The sequence below is a fragment of the Raphanus sativus genome, chromosome 9 (assembly GCF_000801105.2).
Source record: "Raphanus sativus cultivar WK10039 chromosome 9, ASM80110v3, whole genome shotgun sequence".
Lineage (NCBI taxonomy): Eukaryota > Viridiplantae > Streptophyta > Magnoliopsida > Brassicales > Brassicaceae > Raphanus > Raphanus sativus.
The window spans coordinates 17,878,440-17,896,099 of NC_079519.1; the positions used below are offsets into that span (position 1 = coordinate 17,878,440).

Below are 17,660 nucleotides of genomic sequence, written 5' to 3' on the forward strand. Positions count from 1 at the left end.
TTTTTAACTTTTTACTATTTTAACATTTGAAATCAATTACGAAAATTATAAATTATTATGATAATTCAACTTAATTGATAAACTAAGAGTATTATGGTATTTAAAAAGAATCAAAATCCTATTTTCCTAAAAAAATTTCTAAAAATCTTAAAGGGACAAATTTAAGACGAGGTGTCCTTATTTTCTAATTTTCTCTTTTTTAAAGGGGAGAATTGGAAAAATGAGATACTTTGAATTTTTATTTGTCACAATAAAACTTTTCATACTTTTGGCAATTTTAGACATGTTTTACCTTTTTTTTATGAGAAAAATAGTAAGTTGAATTTTAAAAATATAAGAAAATATGAAAATTGTTGGAACATAAGTATTACAAGATATATATTTAATTTTTTTAAAGAAATTGGATTCATATTTTATTTTATCTTCTAGCTACAGTTAGAATATTCATTCTGGTAATATAATTAGTCTAAAAATTCGATTCTAAATTTTAAACATAGATATATCAAGGATATATACCGTAATCTAACATTTCTTGTATATTCTAGCAAAGATAGAATATGTTACGTTATAATCAAGAAATATGTCTTCGGTCTACCTACAGCTAGATAACGATATATAGATACAACTCAATGATATAGCTCGACTACATTACGTGCCATAACATCTTCTTTCTTTTACTTTATATGACGCCTAAAGGAATAATACGTTTCTCACCTGTTATACGGTGTTCTGCGTAGGTAGTATACATATTCTAGACAAATTGAAAAAATATGGAAACTTCCATATTCGGTTAAAAAAGGTTCCTAAATCTAAACTAAATCTATCCTAAATCTTTCAACAAATATTTTCTCCAGCATTCTTCTCCTCCTCCCACTCCAACATATTTTTCTCTTAGTTTGTGTTTCTCTCTTCTTCATCCACAAAATCATCTCTTCTCTCTATCAATATAACATTAGACACTACTACTCTGTTGGAGCCACTCAAGATCACGGTGCGTGAGGATTATGAGGTGGAACATAATGTCATAATGCTTAGTTCAGTTAAACGATAGGTGAATCAAAGAGGTAATCCTCTCAGTATTATCAGCAATGTTCGACAAGCAGGAGTACATTTATAAGATTTTTCTGTGTTTACAAGTTGCTGAACTCGCTGGTGGCTTAACACCGAACTCAATGTTTTATGTTTCCCTTTTTCCGTCTTTTTCAGTTTGAAAAGGGACAAATAAGCAGTTAACTTCTTGAATATATTACATGTCAAGACTTATATTCTTCATTCAACACTACCGAGGGAGGGAGGGAGGGAGGGTCGGAGGGAGGGAATAATAGCGAATTATTGGCTTTAAAGCATTGCAAGTTCTCAAAATGTCTCAATATAAAGCTCATGTACACAATCCAACACACTAATTAAGATGATAGAACTAATAAATAAACCAAGCAAACACCACACTCAGTTTTTTTTCAATCTTATTTCTCATATTCTTAGCACTATAAGAAAAAATGACTTTTATTAGCGGACGAAAAACGCTATCTATTAATACGATAGCGGTTTATGAAACGCTGTATCATCGCCCGTAATAATAGGTCAAGCACTTTAGATAGCGGTATTTGACACTGCTATCTTATCTTTATATATTATAGCATTTTTTTTGTATGCAATTAAATATTGTTTGATAGCATTTATTTTTTGTTATTATTTAATATTATATGAAAATTAAATAAAATGTAATATATCAAAATTATAATTTATAAATTAAATTGAATTACAAATGGTTTACATGGAAAAAAAATAAACCAAATAAACCAACTAAACCAAAAAAACAAAAACCTAAACCAGAAAACTAAACCTAATTACTAACTACTCTTCGTCTTCTTCATCTTCTACTCATGAAGCCGCCGCAACACCACCGCCCATCTATGTGTCCATCCCGTCATCCTCCTCCACCATTCAGCGCTGTCCTCCTCCTTCCATTCACCGTCGCGTCCTCGGTCCTCCTCTAAGCCCTGTCTTATCTCCATCTCCGCCTCTCTTCTTCTTCTTCTTGCTCGGCTCCACCCTCGCGTCTGTCTTCTCTCCTTCTCTGCATCTCTTCTTCTCCGGTTCCTCCACCACCACTGGTAACTTCCGGTTACACCACTGATTCGTCAGATCTGCCACAAACCCATGAACAAGATCAGTTTCTGTTACAAAATCTAAAAAAAAAAGTCTAACAGGAATCAAAACCACATAACTCAAGGAAGAGAGAGAGGGTGGAGCCGAGAGAGAGAGAGAGAGAGAGAGAGAGAGAGAGAGAGAGAGAGAGAGAGAGAGAGAGAGAGAGAGAGAGAGAGAGAGAGAGAGAGAGAGAGAGAGAGAGAGAGAGAGAGAGAGAGATAGAGAGAGAGAGAGAGAGAGAGAGAGAGAGAGAGAGAGAGAGAGAGAGAGAGAGAGAGAGAGAGAGAGAGAGAGAGAGAGAGAGAGAGAGAGAGAGAGAGAGAGAGAGAGAGAGAGAGAGAGAGAAGAGAGAGAGAGAGAGAGAGAGAGAGAGAGAGAGAGAGAGAGAGAGAGAGAGAGAGAGAGAGAGAAGCAGATGAATCTGGACCCTTCAAAATTTTTAATGAATGACTCTAAACCCTAAAATATATACCCTAAACCCTAAAACATCAAATCTAAACCCTAAATCCTAAACCTTCAAATCTAAACCATTCATTAAAAATGGTGGTAAAAGTGGTTAGTGTTGTTGGGGAAAAATATCCAGACATAAGTTTTCTCCAGCTTCCGGATAGGCCCTCGACTTCTGGACCCTTGCTGAAGAAGAAACCAGGGACCAACCCTTGCTGTAGGTCCGACCCCCTTGATCGGACCGACCCTTGAAGCAAAAATTTGAAGAGAAAGGAGAGCTCGTGAGTAGAAGAAAAAAATAATAGAAAAGATAGAGAATAATGAATCTAGGTCGTCAGATTAGATCTCATCCAATGGATGAAAAAGGTTATCCTTGTGCATAAAGATTGAACCAATGAAAAAGAAGGGAGAAGATTAACCAAAGAATGATTTATTGCCATTGGATTAAAATATCAATGGTCAAAACTAATCAATCAAAATTGTTTTTATTTAATAATTGTTGAAATATTATAATTTGATATAACTTTAACAAAGTGATTAGATTTTATTTTTATGATTTATAATTTAAGATTTTATCTAATAAGTTTTAAATTTTTGATTTAAAGTTTGGAGTTTATAACAAATGTTTGAATATAGGGTTTGAGGGTTAAAGGGTTTGGATATTGATTTAAGATCTGATATTAACTTTTGAAAAATATTAGTTTTTGAGTTTTATTAAGATTTTAAGTTAAATTTAAGATTTGATGTAAAATATTAGAGTTTAAAGTTTGTGTTTATGGTTTAGGGTTTAATGTATAGGGTATAGAGATTGAAAAAGCCAAACATAGCATTTCAAATTTTAAAAGAAAAAAACTTGAGTTCAAATTCAAGATTTGAAGTTATATTACGAAAATATAAGAGTTTTAAGGTTTTTATTTAGAGTTTAGTGTTTACAACTTGTTTAGGGTTTAGGGATTTAAAAACCTAAACATAGCGTTTAAATTTTTTTTGCTATTAAACATATGCTAATATAGCGTTTCAAAATATACTACTCTATCATAGCGTTTCCAAAAATACAAACGCTATCTAAAACTAACGAATATGTCAATCATAGCAAAAAGCGAAAAAATGCTATCCTGGTCTGTTATTAAAATGCATTTTTCTTGTAGCGTAGACAATGCGCAATGCACTGGTGCGACTATTATTGACAATCATCATCGTCCCATTGCATAGTTCTGGGTCCACGATCGGACAGTTCTCTCGTACTTGACACTGGTCTGTCTTGTAGGTGTGAGCTATTTCTGTAACCAGAGGATCATCAGGGTTTGGATCTGTCAGCATTGAACATACAGACAAAAAAACTGTAGAAAACCAACACCAACCTCTTTTAGCATTTGAGAATATGAAAATTAGAGAATCTCATCAGTTTATTCACGAAAGTATCTTCAAGCAGGTCACTCATGTAAAATATAAAATCGAAATCCAGATTTCATGTCATCAATATTAATAATTAAGACCTTGACTAGAAGGTAACTCTTAATAAAAGAGATGGCATTCGAGAATCACTGAGCTAATACCAAAATATAAGCTCAATCTTTGGTCAAAACGAATAATCACAACAGAGGAGGTGGCAAAGACGTGACTGTAACAGAGACACGAACACAAGAGGTGTGGTGGAAAATAGAATGATTGAGATTGAACAAATATGAAAATGAAACAATGAGATCACCTTGGATATTGTAAGTGCAGGGCTCTCTACTGCTCTTTCAGAATGTCAAGACAGATACTGTAAATGACCTAATAGTCTCTTGTCAGAGGAACATATCATCACCCACATGACCTAAACAACAATCATCAATTTCATTAGAACCAGAATAATTCATACTGTAACATAAAAACACATTCACTATCTACTGATGATACAGAGTAAGAAGGTACCGTCCGACGAGACTTAAGAGAAAGAAGAAACTGTCCGACAAAATCCGTAGAGGAAAAACAAAACTCCAATTCGTTGATTCGTGTCTGAAAACAAAAAGGAGGAAAGACGAAAACGAGATTAGAGACGAAAAAGTTGATGATTTCCAATGAAGAAACAAGTATTCTCTGCTCAGCCTAAATCGCCATTGATAGGGATTGAAGGTACGGCGGAGAAGAAGGTGAAAAAAACAAAAGAAATTAGAGTTTTTTTTTATCAAAAGAAATTAGGGTTAATGACTTGATTTAACTCTTTCGTGATTACTGATGTGGATAAAGATAAAGGAATTGTTTTTGACTATTCTTTAAAGAGTGTGGAGAGTAATCTGGAGAAACGAAGATTGGAAGTGGGTACTAGTGATCAAGGTAAGGTCACGAAGGCCTTGTCAACTCAGTCGGTGCCGTGCGGAGGAAACTTGAGAAAGGAACCAGACTCTGAATTCTTTGAGTGTTCAACGGGTTTTAGCTCTGGTTATACAGAGGCTAAATCTTCCGAGACATCAAGAATCATGACAGGAAGGAGGTACCGACCACCAAAGAGACTCCGACGTTTCAAGCCAAAACTTGTAGATGGTTTTAGCATTGAAGACAACGAAAAGAGTATTGATTTGAGTGGTGAGAAGACATCAGTGAAGAGAAGAGCTGAGGTTGTGGCGGGAGGTTTTGCGAGAGTGTCGAGAAGGTCAAAGATAGAGGTGGTCCCAAATGGGGGACTGCCCAATCAATAATGCGCATATTTAGTTGGAATTGCCGAGGCTTGGGAAGGTCTCAAGACTCGACAATTCCCCGTCTCAAGGAGATACGTAAACTGTATTTCCCTGAGATTTTGTTTTTGATGGAAACTAAGCAAGATAGAGATAAGGTGGTGGACTTACAAGTAACTTTGGGGTATGATAGAGTGATGGTAGTGAATCCGGTTGGGTTATCTGGTGGGCTAGCTTTGATGTGGAGGAAGGAGGTCAGTTTTGAGGTCAAATTTGCGGATAAAAACACCATAGATTGCTGGATAAGATACATAGGACATGCTTTCTTTGTAACATTTATTTATGGGGAGCCGAGTCAGAATGGGAAGAAGGAAGTATGGGAACGAGTTATGAGATTGGGTGCTGGTAGGAAGGAAGTTTGGGGAATGGTTGGGGATTTTAATGATATCCTACACAATGGAGAAAAGATTGGAGGACCTCGTAGAGGAGACTCGACTTTTACTGATTTTGTAGAGATGCTGGATGTGTGTGAAATGAAGGATCTGGTGGGTCAGGGAGATAGCTTCACTTGGGCCGGAGTGAGACACAAGAAGTATATACAGTGCAAGCTGGATCGTTGCTTTGGAAACAAGCAATGGAGAACTCTGTTTTTCAAATCAACTCAGACGTTTATGGAACGACTTGGCTCAGATCACCGTCCTGTAATGGTCAATACGTTTTGTGAAGCAAAGAGGAAGAGAGGCACTTTCCGTTTTGACAAAAGGTTAGTTGGAAAAAACAGAGTACAAGAGATGATTAGCGAGTCATGGAAGAAAGCTAGAGGAGCTAATCAGATGACGATCTTGGCGAGTCTGGGAGAGGTTAGGAAGGCGCTGGGTAAGTGGAAAAGAGAGAACAACCAGAATACAAATGAGCGCTTGCACAAGCTTAGACATGAACTGGAGTTGCAGACTTCATCGCTGGTGCCATGTTGGGAACGAGTGGCTGAGTTGAAATCAGAGATAGGAAAAGCTTTCAAAGAAGAAGAAGATTTTTGGCTACAGAAGAGTAGAGACAAGTGGTTAGTAGTGGGAGATAACAACACAAGTTTCTTCCATGCTTCTGTTAAAGCTAACCGTCAAATGAATCAGTTGCTAAAGCTGGTTGATGAGGAAGGCAAGGAAGAAACGTCTATACCAGGAATGGGGAAGATTGCTACTGATTATTTCGATAAACTCTTTGCATCTTCGGTGCCAAGTGATATAGCGGGTTTCTTTACTGGTTTAGCTCCAAGGATAACTGCAGGCATGAATCAGAAGCTGATTAAGGAGATCAGTACAGAGGAGATTCGAGAGGCAGTCTTTTCAATCAATGCATCGAGTGCGCCGGGTAGCGATGGCATGAACGGTCTGTTCTTTCAGGAGTATTGGGATGTAGTGGGAGGTGAAGTTATAAAGGAGGTACGAGAGTTCTTTAGGATGGGTAACTTCCCTTTGGAGTGGTACTTCACTCAGTTATGTCTAATACCAAAGATCCCACACCCGACACAAATGGTTGATTTAAGGCCGATAAGTCTATGCTCTGTTTTATACAAGATTGTGGTGAAGGTGTTGGTAGCCAGATTAAAGCCTCTACTGGAACATATTGTCTCTCCGACTCAGTCAGCTTTTGTTCCTGAGAGATTGATATCTGACAATATCATAATTGCGCACGAGATGGTTCATGGACTGAGGACGCATGAAAAGATAGCCAAGGAGTTTATGGCTATCAAAACCGACATGTCAAAAGCATATGACAGGATTGAGTGGAAGTATTTAGAGGATTTACTGGAGGTTCTTGGATTTCATGAGAAGTTTAGATCGTGGATTATGCACTGCGTGCACTCTGTTTCGTACACTGTTTTGATCAATGGAGAAGAGCAAGGGAAGATAACACCAAGTAGAGGGTTGAGACAAGGTGATCCATTATCTCCTTTTTTGTTTGACCTATGCACTGAAGGTTTATCTCATAGTTTGAACGAAGCTGAGAGAAGGGGGGAGATAACTGGCATCAAGTTTTCGGAAGAAGGACCAGCAGTGCATCATTTGTTCTTTGCGGACGACTCTCTGCTTTTGGTAAAGGCAACTGAGGAAGAAGCTACAGCAGTTTGCAGGATACTGAAAGAGTACGAACTGGTATCTGGCCAAGTAATTAGCCTCCCAAAGTCGGCTATTACTTTTGGCAGTAAGGTATCAGAGCTTATGAAGAATAAGATTAAGGCAATCTTAGGAATCTGCAATGAGGGAGGTACTGACAAGTATTTGGGATTGCCAGAGTGCTTTAGTGGTTCCAAGATTGAGATGCTTCAGTACATACAGGAGAAGATGACGTCGCGTTTCTGTGGATGGTACTCTTTCTTTTTATCTACGGGAGGGAAGGAGGTTTTGCTTAAGTCGGTAGCAATGGCTATGCCGGTGTATGCGATGTCGGTTTTTAAACTTCCAAAGACAACATGTAAAAACCTAACTAGAGCAATGGCAAACTTCTGGTGGAATGCACAAGAAGGAATCAACAAGATGCACTGGGTTTCATGGGACAGGATGTGTCTTGACAAGGAGGATGGTGGTTTGGGCTTCAAGGATTTGGAAAAGTTTAATCAGGCTTTACTTGCCAAACAAGGATGGCACTTGCTAATGGAACCGGAGTCTTTATGTGCAAGAGTCTTGCGAAGTAGATACTATCCTAATGGGGTTTTTTTGGAGGCTAAGATGGGTTCGAGGCCCTCTTACGCATGGAGAAGTATTTTGTTTGGGCGTGAGCTTTTGGTTAAAGGACTGCGCCGAAATGTAGGAGCAGGGGATTCCATTAATGTATGGATGGACAAGTGGTTATTTTCCAATGAACCTATAGCACCGATGAGGAAACAAATCTTCTTTGATCTCGAGCTTCGTGTGTGTGATCTAATTGATCCACAAACTCGAACTTGGGACAGAGGAAAGCTTGAGGAAGTTTTCTTTCCTAGTGACATTGACAAGATCCTTAAAATGAAACCAGCCTTTGGGAAGAGAGACTCATACGAGTGGGTTCATACTAAGTGGGGAGCTTACTCAGTGAAATCGGGTTATTAGCTGGCTTGTTATCTTGATAAGTCTGAGGTGAGAGTTATGGCTCAGAGCAAACCGTCGCTCAATGGCTTGCGCAGTAAGGTATGGAAGGTTGAAACAGCGCCAAAGATTAAAATCTTCTTATGGAAGGCTCTGTCAAATGCTTTGGGAGTAGCAGAAGAGTGCATAGCAAGAGGCATGAAAGTGGATCCGAGATGTCAAAAGTGTGGTCACGAAGGGGAGTCTATCAACCATGTTCTGTTTTCTTTCCCTGCTGCTCGGTTGGTTTGGGCGCACTCAGGTGTACCTTTCCCTAGAAGAGGTCTCGAGCATTGTTCTCTATATGAAAATTTCAGTTATTTGATGAATTTGGGGAAAGACAAGAGAGTCCCTAAGGAGATCAGCAGGATCTTCCCATGGGTGCTATGGTTGCTATGGAAGAATAAAAACTCCTTTACCTTCGAGGGTAGAGATTTCGATGCAGTGGATACGGTAACAAAGTGCAGAGAGGAAGCTAGAAGGTGGTTTGAGGCTTTGGAGGCTGCAAATAGAGAAACACGAGAGAAGAACTGTAGAGCCAGGAAGGCTGAGGTGTGGAAGCCTCCAGAGAGAGGGAAGGTTAAGTGCAATATTGGGTTATCATGGATAAAAAAGACAAGTTTGGCTGGTGTGAGCTGGATTGTTAGGAGCAGTGATGGAGCTACTTTACTTCATAGTAGGAGAGCTTTCAATGGCGTTCCGTCGCTTCTGGAAGCAAGAAGATTGGCTTTGATTTGGGCGGCAGAGAGTATGGGTGCCCATAAAATTGCTAATGTATCTTTTGAGATGGAGGATTCGGAAGTGGTGGGGGTAGTTAACAAACCAAAAGCTTGGCCTGCATTGAGAGCTTACGGAGAGGAACTAAGAGAGGTCCTTGGTCAGATTAGTGATTGGGAGGCTTTGTCTGCGAGAAGGGGGGCAAACAAAGCAGCCTTTATGATAGCTCGTAGTGTCACAAAAGAGAGGAGAACTCAGTCATATGTGGCGCAAGGTGATCCGTTATGGTTGAGGAGTTTACTTGTGGAAGAAGCAATGAGATCAAGAGATGTTTAGATGGTGATGTGTTGGAAGTTTGGTGTGAAGCTATGATTTGAGGTCGTGCTTCTTTGTGCAAGGGAGTCTGTTTTTCCCTTTTGGTTTTTGCACTTTGTTGGTTTTGTTTCCTTTGGTGTTAACTAGTTCCCTCAAACATTTATTCTTCTCAGAGTTAAAAAAAAAAACAAGATGGTATTTGTTTCTTTCAAAAATTTGATAAATAAAAATTTGAAAATACATTCTACTAAAGGTAGAATGTGTCTTCTACGGAAAATGGTATAGTAGAAAATGATTTCTAAAATAAACATGTTCATCTACTTCTTTTAGAACGCACATTCTACTATTTACAAAATATCTAAATAAGTGGAATGCGCATTCTACTAATCATAAAGCTATCTACTTTCTGTCCGAATGCATCTTCTACTTTTATTAAGTATTCTAAATTTTGGGGAATGTGTTTTCTACAATGTACTCTTACATTTACTAAAAGTAGAAAACGTGTTCAGGATTTTTGTCAATCTTCTAAACTTTTAGAATGCGCCTTCTACGGATAAGAGCGTTTTACGAAAATTAATGAAAGTTTCAGTTAAGGAAATATTCTAAAAATCTCCTAAAAACATTCTAACTTCCTAAAACGTGTTATTTTCGATTTTACTTGTCAATTTTTTTTTTAAAATGATTCTCCCTTGTCTTCTTCATTAATCTATGGTTTTTTCATAGTTTTTCTTTTGATTTTTTTTTCACAAACTCTTGTTCTCTATGATACATATCTATACAACATGTGGTGTTTTGAAATTATGTGCAATTTTTTGTAAAGTTTTATTTTCATTTTTATAAAGTTTACAAAATTTTTTTTTTAAAATGATTCTCCCTTGTCTTCTTCATTAATCTATGGTTTTTTCATAGTTTTTATTTTGATTTTTTTTCACAAACTCTTGTTCTCTATGATACATATCTATACAACATGTGGTTTTTTCATAGTTTTTCTTTTGATTTTTTTTCACAAACTCTTGTTCTCTATGATACATATCTATACAACATGTGGTGTTTTGAAATTATGTGCATTTTTTTGTAAAGTTTTATTTTCATTTTTATAAAGTTTACAAATTTTATTTTTATTAAAAGTTTTATTAAAAACATTTTTAAAAAAGTTTTATTTTTATAAAAGAATTAAAAAGGTTACAAACGTTTTAAATTTTTAATAAAAATAAAACTTTGTAAAATGTTTTTTTTATAAAGTTAATTTAAAATTTTTATTAAAAAAAAATTTGTAAAGTTTTATTTTTATTTTTATAAATTTTCAAATTTTTATTTAATGAAAGTTTAATTAAAAACGTTTTTAAACTTTTTATAAAAATAAAACTTTGTAAAATGTTTTTAATAAGTTTATTTAACATTTTTATTAGCAAGATTGTAAATTATTTTTATTTTTTCAAAGATTATTTTTATTAAAAAATTAAAAGTTTTATTCTATTTTCCCTTTTTAAAACGTTTTTAATAAAAAATTTAAAATTATTTTAGTTTAATGTGTTTAATAAAAATTTTAAACAAACTCTATAAAATTTGTAAACTTATAAAAAATAGAACTTTACAAAAAGTTTTGATAAAAAGTTTAAAGAAAATTTATAAAAATACATTTTAAATTTTTTTTTTTTATTTAAAATTTTGATAAATTTAAAAAGTTTAGAAACATTTTAATTTTTTATAAGAAAATAAAACTTTGTAAACTATTTTTTATTAGTTTGATTTAACGTTTTTATTAAAAAATTTGTAAAATATGTTTATTTTTATTTTTATTAAGTTTTACAAAGTTTATTTCTATTAAATAAAATTAAAAGTTTTTATTTTTATTTTCCGTTTTTAAATGTTTTTAATTATTTAAAAAAAAAATTATATTAGGTTAATGTGTTTAGTTAGATTAATCAATGGTTAGTTTTGCAATTATGAAAAAAATTATACTAAAAGAACAATTAAATGATGGTTTTATATGTATATGGACAACCTTACTGATGTTGTGAAAGTGTGTTTTATTATTGAATCAAAGTGTTCCTTATATAGGAAATACATGGCGACATGGGCCTAAATACAATGGGCCATAAACGGGCCAAGATTACAAGTAAATATCTAATGGGCTGGACATCCATAAACATAATATTCATAACACTCCCCCTTGGATGCCAGAACCATATAGAGCTTGTAGTGTGCTTAATGTTGCCTCATTAAAACCTTACTCGGAAAACCTAGTGGGACAAAACCGAAGTGAAGAAAAAAGAGTACAACACACACTACTCCCCCTGTTCTGGACCTCCGTTCTTCAAGACTGGCGCATGGACACTTTGATGGTTTAGCTTCATAGGCGCCAAGTCTTGAACTGGTCCTTCTGTTGCCACGTCCCAAACGGATAGGTATACTTCATAGATGTGTAGTTGGTGTAGACATGGTGAAGAAGTCGGCTAACATTTCTCATGATTGAACTTGTAGTACTTTGTGCTTCTTCATCATTCTCCAAATGTGTATAACCTGTTTGAGACCTTGTATAAACCTGTAACATTTATTAAAACCAAACAATCCCTTATCTTTTGGGTTTGGTTAGTATAAATCAATCTCAAACTTTTAGTTCCTTAGAAGGTAACTTAGGATATATTGATCATGTCCCATTGTCTCATGTTCGGACATGCCAAATTTATCTAAGTAAAGTGCCAATAACACTTATGGCAGGGGACGTGTATGGCTTTAGTATCAATGTCTTATGATCTGAACATATCCATAAAACTTATCCGACCTAGTATGGCTTGCCATATCAAGGCGCCAATCATATCAATACATTTCTTTTGGTCGGATGTGCATAAGTCTTAAAAGTACTTATGTAAAGTCTTTCCTGGACCAAGGACACATGCCTTGTCCATAGCCATACCACGATTTGAATATAGTGGTCACTGGAACCGGTTTAGTCGGAACATGATCGAGGGGATCGAGCCGAAACGGGGCCGGAACAAGACCGAGATTATTACATGGTCCATCTTTCTTAGATAAATTTCGACCATGAATGCCTTAGTATATCCATGATCTACTCGGATCATGCTATGTCCATTGTGTGTGTCCCGTTCATAGATTTTGACCAAACTCTTCATGAACCTTCTTTATTATATGTCCATAACTTGTCCATGAATGGCTATCATGCTATAATTTGATGTTCATCAAAACTAAGCCACTTTTGGATCAATATGCCGTTCCCCTTACTATGGATGTTTCAGGTCGGACAAGACCGAAGGGAACGGATCGGAACGGGCTGGACTAGAACCAAGATGATTAAGGTCGAACTAGGTTGGACGTGATCCTAGTTGATATGGGTCTTTGGTCGTGAATCTGATGGATTCATCCTCTTATTCTCTTTTGACCATATCACATTCTATTCTTGGTACTTTGGATCATAGATCTCAATACATATTCATGGCTATCATCTCCACTATAGATCATTGTATTCTTATCATAGCCTGTCCAAAAATCAATCAATCTAATCATCCTTTCTTTAAGTATGAACACAAGGAATTTCCTTCATAATATATGCATGGAGTGTTCAGGGACGTTCTTATAGAACTCCTTTCACTAAGTATTACTTAGTTTTATCCTTTACATGCATTATATGCCTTATATGCAGCTGCCTTTCGTTTCAGTCCATGAATAGCTTAGGAACAAAACTATTCTATGAGAATTTCTTTTCTCATCTTTCTGATACTCTTATCATTTCTTTATCCAGTGATCAATCATGCTGCTTACTACATTTCTCTTTTCTTATATCCAGACCTTTATCACTTTCGGATTTGTAGTAGCATCCACCACATAGGAGTATATCTCCTTATAATCTGTTCCTTGGTCTTTGTGAGTATCCTTGTGTAATCAAGCCATTCCTTGAATGCTTTAAATAGGAATATGAACACCTTAGTCCATGTCTCACGATTTCTTTTCCTTTCCCACACATGACCCATTTTTCACTGGTTTTATCTTATCAGATGGTGTTTCTATATATGGCCAATACACCCATCTCTTTTATAGATTCTTTGAATCTTTCTTAAACCCCCACAGTTTCTTTTAGTCTATGAATGCATTCTTGTATTCTCGTGGGTTCTGATCCTCGCTTATATCTTTTAAACTCAAGTGCTATTTTCTTATGCATCTTTATCTTTTGTGTATGTATGTGTCGACACTTCTTTTATAGTGTTCCATTGTGTTCCAGACATGAACTAATCGATTAGAGATTTCATTCTTACTAAGAACCTTTATTACCTTGCAGTTTGACGTCCCAAACTACATGGTCTGGTATCTTAGATGTTCAGCTGCGCAGCCTTATCTAAATGTCTGGTCTGGTTTCCCTTATGACCTCAGATATGTCATTTATTTGCACCTTTCTTTTTATTTCCGAGGTTCCTTATCTTATGGAACATATTGGTCTATCTTTAGACTCTATAGCAACTTGATTATGTCTCTTCTAGGACATTAATTTCGTGGTGCTTAAGCTGGTATGACTTAGTCATTCTTTTTCTTTTCTTTTCGGGTCTAATCTGTCTGGCATTCTTTTAGCTAGCTTTGTATGATCTTTCTTTGGACGTCTTAAATCATATTCTCTGGTCCGAGGATCTTGCCAAGACAAGGATGGTTAATACCATTCCATTTCTCTTTATACTTGTACCAGCTTATTTCTTTCTCCCCCTGATGTTGGATAGTCGGATTCATCATGTAAACCGTAAACTTGGCCTTAATCTGATCACCCATATTTTGGCTCAAGGTCTCTTATAAAATCGTGGGAGGAAGACATTCTCATATCCAACATATATTCCCAATCTTATTTCATCTTCTTATGAGGTTCCATCCTAGACGGCACATATTATTGTGGTGGTCTAATACATAATCTCTTAGGATGGTCTATGTCTGGATCATGACCCTTTATAATTATTAGATGGGAATATCTATGCTCACTTTATATGGCCTGATGCATCTTATCTTTCATACATGTAAATCCATAATGTCTCCAAGCTTATAGACTTTGAAAGTCTGAACCTTATAGGTTATGATCTGTTCGACCAAGCTCTTATATCTTATGGCCTGTTTGGCCAGGCTATCACATTCTGTTTGGCTATCATGTTCATGTTTTTATAGTATGGTCATGGACCACACGGAGTGTGTATTCTCCCCCTCATGAACATGCTATAAATTTGTTTGTGTAAGGACACTAAACCATTATGCCATTTCGTGATGCTTGGGACAATTGAGCCTCATGAGTTTCCCTTGTGTACATGTTTCACAACGTGAGATTTCTATGGGATAACTCTTTGTGCCTTTGTAATATTAAACTTTGCATCAAGTTTGGACTAGGATGGCTAATCCGGTCATGCCATAAAGTGTTTAATTTCGTAGGTCAACCAATCTGGTTACCTAGGCCCTGTGCCTTTATCATACTGATCCTTGGCATAGTCTAGATCAGTAGAGAATGCAGGTATAGTCTCGACCATTTTCTATGGTCTTGGGCAATTTTTCTGTTCTCATATATCTGAAGGAACTTTTGTTTCATTTGCCCATTGGTTCAATGCGGAAACCATTCATTTTTAAATCTTTATAACTCAATGGGTCTTTTATTGGGTGTATATAATGTCTTGGCCGAGTGACTATACTCTTATTTATAAACTCATATATACTCTTATCCATATCATAGAGTTTTGATGTCGAGATTTTTTTTTTCAAGGCATCTGAAGTCTCATAATCCATCTGAACCTTTTTTTTGTCATGAGTTTCATACTCTATTTGATCAGTATGGTCATGATCCATATCATCTTCACCATCTCGGTAAGCCATGTTGGCTTCCGGATTTTTCTTCAAACTCTCTATGTAAAGCTCATACAAGTGCTTTGGAGTTTGGCAATTATTTGCCCAGTGATTACCCATACCACATTTGTGACACAAATAAGATTTTATTTAAGGTTTAAAAGACACACTTCGACCTCGACCTCGACCTCGACCACGGCTAAAGCCGGGTGTGGTACTGCGGCCTCGTCCTCGCCCATGTGTCTTAAATGTGTCACGACCTCGTCCATAACCTTTCCCATGGCTAGGGCCGGAATGGTTGTTGTGCTGGACGAGATTACTTTCTTTCTTAGGCTCCAAAGTCAGCCTAGAAATGTCGGGTAATTATTTTGTACCGGGAGGTCTCATCTCACTGTTTCTCATTAATAACTCATTATTGGTCTCAGCCAATAGTAAACCAGAGATCAAATCAGTATATGTGGTGAAACCTCTTTCTCTATACTGCTGTTGCAGTAACACATTAGAGAAAGTCTTGTTCAGTTACTTCTTCACCACATTGTTTCAACATTGAAACTAACTTAAATAGAACCGAGTTGTATTCATCCACAGATTTATAGTATTGAAACTCAGGTTCTTCCACTCAAATTTTATCCTTTGGTAATAGCACCGTTTTATGGTGATCATATCTTCGCTGTAAGGCGGTCCAAAGTTCTAGTGGATTTTCTTTACTGGGATACTGATTTCTTTAGACTCTCATTTAGATGGTGGCTAATAACTAATATTGCCATGTATCAATCTTTCTCGTTTGGCAATATCGCCTTCTATGATTCATTCACCAAGTCCTTTTGACTTTAGGATAACCTCGGTATCCAGTGCCTATTTTAAATGATTATCTCTTTAGAGATTTAGGACAGCATAATCCAAGTATATTTTCGACATCTCATATTGTATATCATTCAATCTTTATAAGAAAATCAATCATATAAATCGTGTGATCAAGCAAACAATCGAGTTAATGCTTTCCTAATAAACAAGTCACACGGCTTAGATATATGTCTAAAATATAAAGTTTTTCCTTTTATAGAACGTTTCTGAAAATATAAATTTTCTGAAAATAGAAAGTTTCCCTTTATAGTAAGTTTCTAAAAATAGAAAGTTTCCTTTTATAGTAAGTTTTAAAAATAGAAAGTTTTCTTTTATAGTAAGTTTCTAAAAATAGAAAGTTTCATTTTCTAGAAATATTCTGAAAATATAAAGTTTCTTTTTACAGTAAGTTTCTAGAGTTTATAAGAAATCGATCATAATTATGTTTTAGGAGATGATCAACTTCAAAGTTTAAAATCGATTTGATCATTCAGATCAATGATGTTTTCGAGATTCAGCAAGCCATTGAGGCTGTGATTTTAATTGATTAACAATCTCATATCGAACTTTAGGTTTAAGAGCTCCGATTTACTCATGGATGGGTTTGGACTTATTAATCTAGGTTGTTAGGGATTTTGCAAGATTTTAATTGTCATAACCTTTAACATCAAACCAAATTCGATTTTTTGTGTTCTCTTTCAGAGTTTCAGACAGTTTACCTTTGTTTAGAGAAGATCTGAAACCGGACCACCAAGAGAAAGAGAGATCGTAGATGGATTAGGGTTTTGACGGCGCAGCTTAGAACGGGAGGTGAGCACGCGTCTGAAATCGGATTGATGTGACGTTTGCGGCACTGGATTCTTCTCGTCGAGAGCTTCAAATTGATAGGTTGATCGTCATCTGAGTCCTTACGGTTAGAGAAATATGACAGTTTGAAGTTGCACCCGAAATTAGGGTTTGGTCACTTGACGGCGCGTATTAGAATAGAGAGTGAGGGCGCGTCCGACGTCAGATGGAGTCGAGGCCGACGGCGTTGGATTCGTCTCGTCAAGAGCTTCAATTTGGTATGTGGCTCGTCGTCTGGATCCTTACGGTTGGAGAGAACGAGCTGTTTGAAGTGGTGCCGTCAATTAGGGTTTTTTGAGGTAGTTCGGGATTTCAGAGTCTCGTGCTGATAACGTGTTGTGAAAGTTTGTTTTATTATTGAATCAAAGTGTTCCTTATATAGGAAATACATGGCGACATGGGCCTAAATACAATGGGCCATAAACGGGCCAAGATTATAAGTAAATATCTAATGAGCTGGACATCTATAAACATAATATTCATAACAACTGAATTTTTATTCAGTTTTGGCAATTTTTAAATAGCTTATTTCTCCGCAGATCTGCGATGATTAAACGTGTCATTCTCATCCTTGATGGTTGATACTACGGGTTGTTAAAGGTCCATAGTTTGTTGTTTTTAGTTCGGCCTGTTAGACTTGGCCTTTTGTGTAGGGTGTTTGAGCATGTTTTTTTTGGGCCTTATTTATGTTTTCTCAAGCTGTTTAGGGCTTGTTTCTCTTATTAAAATTAAGTTGACCAAAAAAAAAATTAGAAAGTATACC

General features: G+C 36.1%; 1 long non-coding RNA gene across 2 annotated transcripts; it reads right to left on the reverse strand.

The window, feature by feature from the left end:
- Positions 1 to 3,500: 3,500 nt before the first annotated feature.
- On the reverse strand, positions 3,501 to 4,930 carry LOC108825963 (uncharacterized). 2 transcript variants are annotated; one of them, XR_001945334.2, is made up of 3 exons: positions 4,516 to 4,930; positions 4,307 to 4,417; positions 3,501 to 3,938 (listed from the first exon to the last, which is right to left on the reverse strand). It is a non-coding gene; the product is annotated as an uncharacterized LOC108825963 (long non-coding RNA). The 2 variants fall into 2 exon arrangements; XR_001945333.2 differs by having other exon boundaries at positions 3,508 to 3,878; positions 4,516 to 4,901.
- Between the last annotated feature and the right edge of the window lie 12,730 nt (positions 4,931 to 17,660).